Raw genomic sequence first — 7,076 nt, forward strand, 5'->3', positions numbered from 1 at the left:
AGAGCGTGCCAGACTGAGTATAGACCAAGTCTAGATATTGCGCACGAGTGATAACTTGCTCTTCCATTACGACTCCCCCCTTTGCCACATCTTCCGTTATGGCAGGAAGTAATGACTTGATAAACCATTCAGCTAATAGCTGATCGGGAACGTACGTTTTTACCATCCTACGACGACGTCGCCACTCATGTATATGATCAGATATGTGAGTGGTCGTTGTCTGTTTGAAGTTGGTTAAGATTTTCGTTCCCGTTTCATACCTTATCGGTAATTGAAAATGGGTTAAGAAAGTCGTGGCTAAGGTGCTGAAATTGTCGAATGAAGCTCTAGGCAATTCAATATACCATTTTTCCGCTGGACCCGTTAACGTCCTCTGAAAAAGGCGAAGCCTTATCGAATCATCGTTTAGGGTTTTTGATGAACACCATAGATGAAATGTCATCACGTGATTCGATGGGTCCTCACCTGGATTTCCATTAAATTTAGGAATATCTGAAGGAATTTTGTGAGGAATCGCTGGCCACCAAGGGGCATAAGCAATTGGATCATTTGTTAACCGGTGTAAATCGGGTAACTCTAAAGTTGCCACGAATGGTAACTGTTCATTCAGGTTAGGTGAAGCATACCCAGGATACGATGGAATTGCCTGAGCAGATGGCCTTTGCATACCAGCATAATGTAATTGATGTTGGTATGACTGATACGGTTGGTGGACATGACCACCGTAAAGTGGTTGATTTTGACCGTTTTGAATGTACGGTTGTCCACTGTTCGCAAAGATCTGTTGCTCAGAACCTTGGTATACTTGTTGGAATTGTGGTTGTTGATATTGCACAAGCCACGGTTGCGAAGCCATGTTTTGTTGCGCTATACTAACCGTTGGACCAAGGTGTGGGGTAATTGTACCCGTTTGGACCTGTGTCGCCCCACCAGTAGGCGATTGTGGTTGAGTCACAGGGTCAAGGGGCTGTTGCATTACAACCTGATAAATCTGAGGTTGACACACAACAGGCAACGTTTGAACTTGCGACACGGTCACAATAGCTGGTGTAGTCGGGATGTTCGACATAGGTACACATTGTTGCATAGAATACACAACCCTTGGTTGTTGGGGTAGTATAGGTACCCAACCACTTGATGTAACTCCAGTATAACCTGAATACTGTTGTGAACTCCCGTATGGATATCCTCCCGAAGGGGGTAGTGAAAGGGCATACTGCCCCCCATACGGTGGCAATCCGGAACTCAAGGGGATTGTCTGCCCTTGGGGACTGGATTGCCCAAATTGACCTCCAAATGGATCAATTTGGCGAGTCTCAACATAAGAGTTGTCGGATATTATTCCGGAGGAACAAACAGGAACGGACCATACTGTCGAAATAGTCCCTGGATGGACTCCTTCTAGCGGTTGTGAGCTAGTCGGGATAGATGGTATGCCGACAAACATTGTCGGAGTGACGGCAGGGAGTTCTACTATCGCTGTGTCAGTCGACACAGTCCTAGATGTTGACGGTTGTTCAGACATTTTGAGTCTATCCAAAAGATTACCTAGCGATTCTACAGGAACTTCCACTGGTGGTAGACTAACTTCTGATGTCGAAGGAAATAGAGTGACCCCGACTCCAAAATGTGTTGGAGTACTTGCTTGTGGATCTTCTACAATTTCCTCTATCGCAATCAAACCAGGTGGAAGGAGAAGACCGTCAGGTCCGTAAAATATTTCTGGTGCCGAAGAAGGGGTTGAATCAACAGCGACAGATGTTTGAGGAACAAGACTCTCTGAACCGGTTACAGATGGAACTGGTTCAGTAACACAAGTGTTTGCCCTCAGACTAGGATCAGTATCACTGTCCCTCTGTGGCTGTTGAACTTCTTCTGTAGAGGCAGGGTTTCCAGAAACGTTTGGAGTAACCGGAATCTCAGATGTAGTTGGAACACTTGTTCTAACTTTGATAGGAGATTTTGAACCGGTTAAACGAGTCCGCTTTGTCCGTACTGTTTTCGATTCTCGAGACAAAGACGGTTGACTCGTAAGCCTCCGCGAACGACGGGGTTTCAATTGACTTTCTTCCACGATTGTGGATTACTCGATCAACCAAAATACAAAAAGGGGAAAAATGTTTCCGAATTAAATGAATTTTAGACGCTTTAGACACAACTTGCTTTTTCAGTTTTAAAGAGTCGAGAAAAAGCAAAAGATGACTCTAGTCGCCTTCGATGTTTTAACGAGCCCGAAGTGACAAATGCTCGGATGGACTTTTTCCGTTATAGAGTCTGAAAAAGGCCAAAAGGAACTGCTCTGGAGTTCTAGGTAGAGGGTGTACCAAACTTTTCGCAAAATCGCAGAATACTTTTTAAGGTACGGGCGGTCAATCTTCCCGAATGCTGTGTTCAGTGCATTGCGATCAGTAGGGCGGCCGACACGGCTTCCTAAGGATAAAGGTTTTATTCCTATAGGGGTCTCCCAATATATACTCGATGGTACGTGGGAGCACAATCCGTACTGGCGCTATCGTCTCTCAGGAGGAATCACCCAACCACCAGCGAGATCGACAGTCACCAGGTTTTATGACACCGAAACACGTCTCTAGCCTAGACCTCTATGTTGTGCATTAAGTTACAAAGCGTTGTTAAGTTCATTCAATTTATTTTAGGTTGATCTTTCTTAGAAGTTTGCCTTTTTGGATCACCACGAGATGTATGATACAATTCCTAAATGCAGTCTAAAGATGATAAGCAAGCTTTTATATCTTTTCAACAATGAAAATCCTAGCTACAAGGGGAAAAGAAAGACACAATCTTTTCTCAAAGAGCATAGAGCACACTGTAAATGCACTTTTCCTAAATCAAAGCATGCAAACTATCAAAATGCAAATGCACATATGCATGTATTTGTTTTCTCTTTCTTAATATTGATGCCTAAAAAGAAAGCTGTTGTACAAATTTGAATTCGATTTCAAGTGAAAACATAAACAAGTTTCTTTTTGAAAACAAAAAGACGATTACGACACTTTATGATTTACTTGTTTTGACACTAGAAATGCATAAATTCAAACCAAACGACAAAAGTAAAAGCTTAATCAACCGTGAACAGCAAACAAACTCACTCCTAAGATCAAAACGACACTTATAACAGGTCTAGATCTAAGGGCGACAGTATGACTAGTTTACTTTTGTAATGGGAAACTGAAAATGATGTAACAAATACACAAAGAACAAATACAGTTTCTTTATACAACTGAGGCGGAATTAAGGCAAAGAAAAGGGGTTTCAGATAGGTACACTGACTGATAACAGGCTGCAAAAACAGAGACAAAACTGAGCAAAAGGAAGCAGGGAACCACAGCTGCACAAGGCAAAGGCTGATCAGCGCACCCTTAGCAAAGAGAAACTGAACTTCAGCGCAGGTATCCTTCACGGGTGTTGGATAGGTAAATCCCCTCTGCGTACATAGGCGATCCCACTAGCCTAAAACAGAACTAGCCACAATCAAACCACGCTGCTACGCAAGTTCCTAGTTATGCATCAAAGGTGAATTAAGAAGACCAACCTGGGATCCAACGCTATGATTGAAGCAGAGTTGATATCCCCCGCTCCCTCGCTCCAGCAGATCATAAACGAACACCTGCACATGCAAAGGAATAGACAGATACCAACATAAAGTCTACCAAGGCACAACTATATTTCAATCAGAAAGGAAATAAATCAACACATCACCATAATCAACAATGAGATTGGAACTATAATAGCAGTCGCTCATCAATTAATAATAAACAGGAAAAGTTACAACCATTGTTCTGACGTTGACCCTCTCCTGGCTGGGCGAGTAACTATATGTGTCTTACAATGCATCTCCTCTCCGGTAGCATAACCTCTCTAGCACTCACTAGCATTCCTCCAAGAACTCAAGAACTCAACATCTAGCACTCCATGACTAACCATTATCACTAGCTTGTCAAATGCATAGGGACAAGCTTATATATATGAAGAAGGGAGGAGGATACGATGAACCGGGACACCTATTATGGATTAACATTGTCCCCAAAAGCCATTAAAGATGGAGATAGGATTGAGCTCGACATAAGACTGATTTTTTATCCTCAAAAAAGCTCCATGTAATGAAGGAAACAACAGTCGGACGTGCGTTAAGGCAAAAATCATGACCAAACTTGGTTGGCGCGACTGCTGCTCTAAGACAGAGCGCCAATGGTCGCGCCCTCTTTTGAGGATCTCCATGATTGGCACGGGTAAGATATTGTGGACTTGCGCCAATGGAAAAAGAGCACTTTTCAGGGATAATCTGTAGGAGGTGTCTTCAGGGAACATGAAGTACATACTCAGGGGAACATAATGCAAGTGTTTTTAGACTTTGTCACTTCTTATAACTCCCGGGATGAGTCCTCCAAGGTACGATAAGAGGAGTAACAGGGATGGTGACAAATTACTGTGTAACAGATGCCCCCTAAAGCATGAAGTCCGAGAGGTGGGGAGGGGTGAAATGCTTTACAAGAACACACATAAGAACACATATAGTTACTTCCGTCGAGGATCTGTATTAAGAGACATGACTGATAGTTCAATTACATGATGTACGTGGTATGGTCGCAGCCATCCATAAGAGAGTACATAAATAATCTATATCCATAGTATGGACGCAGCCATCTGGTTAGGATCAATGAATTGACTCAGGTATGGTCGCAGCCATCCAGTGAATGAGTCAAGTATCAAGAATCACGCCTGGATTACAACAGACACAATCCAGGGTCTTGCGCTCCATCTCGACCCGAACAAGAGTACACGTTCAAGCATGTGAATATATTAGCTGAAGTTGAACATGCATGAACATCGTTTGATTACCAGTCAATAGCGGAAACTGTTAACAAACGCGAGAGGTACCACCAATAATGACAATGGTCCTCAAGGTACTATAGGTACAATCTACGGCGCATGAATTAATGATCTGAAGTCGAACGCCCGTAGAATCATTCGATCGGAGGCCAATGATGAAAACCTCACGTCGAACACGAAGAACCTGCCATTGAGGCATGCAGGCTCCAAGGCACCAGAAGGGGGTCTCTAGATCAACTTCCTAGATAATGAGTTGAAGTCGACAGGGAGTGACCTTGATCGAAGGTGGGCCATAATGTTTCCCACATCATCGACACGAGACAGAGAGATAATGTTGTGAATCAAGATTGTGCGAACTATCATAGGGAGGTTGTTTCTTTGCAGGGGTCAACTTCTCTTGAACATATCGGCGGCACATTAACGGAATTGGCAGTATTCGACATCAATGTATCAAAGGTCATGATGACGAGGCAATGAGTGGATGAGAGGTCAAATAAGGTACCCAAGTCCATGGAAGCAAGTGAAATATATGAGATGAGATATTCCCACCCTGGACACGAAAGCAGAAAAGTGCCATGTTCAAGAGTGACATACTGCCGTCACGGTAATAATTATGGTTCAAAAATTTTTATTTTCCCCCCGCCATTTCTGGCGAGTACCCCAGTTATTTTTAACAAGCTTGATGGGGATAGCATATGCTTGTGTTGTGACAAAATCCGATGTCATTAAGTTTTAACGAGTCTGACAAAGGAATAACTCGGCGTCTTTTCACGTTTAGAGAGTTTGAAAAGACAGCAGAAAAGGAAACTCCAGGGATGTCCTTTTTCGTAAAGTTGTGTCTCTCGGGCCCGAAAAAGTATAAAATAATACCCGAAAGAACCGCTTGATCATTATGATCGAGGAGTACTTTTCATAATTAGTGATTTCGACCTGAAAAAGTAAAAAAGCGGTCAAAACCACGTCGTTTCGTAACCATTAACGAGTTTGGAACGACAAAAACCCGGTAATCTTTTTATTTTTTAACGGTCGACAAAAAGAACTTAAAACGACCGCCCCTTATTACCATTTAACGAATCAAGAGGAGCGACTCGGCAATCTTTTCCTCTTTAAATGGTCAGAAAAGGGTTGAAAGCGGACCTCCATTTTTATTTTCTTTAACGAGTCAAAAAAGGAAAAATACTCGGCAATCTTTTCATATTTTACGAGTCAGAAAAGAGCGTAAAGGCGAATCGTCCTGAAGGAACGAGTGGTATAAAGGATAGCAACTGGTTCCGGTAATGGTGGAACTTACTCGAAACATGTAAAGGTTAAGAGGCTGGCTAATAAAACCACTCAACGCTGCGGTTCCTCAGGAAAGGAGAAACAACCAAGTGAAAGCATATGATCGGCCAAAGAGATGGTGGCGATGGAATGAAACAACCAAGGCTCATCTAGCATAATTTAGCAGATAAAAGGCAATCACGGGATGTAAATCATGTATGGGTTCATTTTTACACAAGCTTGAACCATGGAGAACTTTGCTTGTTAAATTTTTTTATTTTTTTGCATGCCCCCAGCATGATAATGCAAAATCAAGATACATGCCCCCCAAGCTTCATGGCATTCACGGAGTGGATGGAATGAAGGTTTACTTGGAAGAACTCGATTTTGAAGGAGGATGCATGCCTCCGGGGGCCAGCTGCCGTCACCAGAATGACGGAGTGGAGGCTGGGGAATTTCATGTGGAAATAAGACCATTTAGGAATGGTAGATGACTATATGTGAAGTGTGAACCGGGGAATGAAAGTTGGTCTATGACTTTGATCGTCCTTCCTTCATGCGGAAAACACATCACTCTGAAGAGTGAGGACACAATAGCACGTATGCGATAAATATAGTCTCGTCCAAGGAGTAAATTTTAATCTAACGGACCTTGGACTACCATGACACCCATTTGAATAGTCTTCCCTTCTAACGTGATAGGTACATTGGAAAGAATTCCTAAAGGTCGAGTGATTTCTCGATGGAAACCTGTAAGGTTTCTCATCTCAGGCAGAAGCAGTGGGGAACCAAGTGCTTCCCAAGCTGTTGAAGAAAGGATACTCACAGGAGATCCCTCATCAATAATTGTACCAACCATAACCATGCGATAGACTTGGACTATAATTCGAAATGGTATGGAGGCTGGTAACAGAGGATTGACTAGTTTATCCCAATTGAAGGAAACAACTAGGTTGCTTGGAGGTGGG

This window comes from Pinus tabuliformis, chromosome Q (assembly GCF_031772625.1).
Source record: "Pinus tabuliformis cultivar Carrire ecotype Pingquan chromosome Q, CPIR1, whole genome shotgun sequence".
Classification (NCBI taxonomy): Eukaryota; Viridiplantae; Streptophyta; class Pinopsida; order Pinales; family Pinaceae; genus Pinus; species Pinus tabuliformis.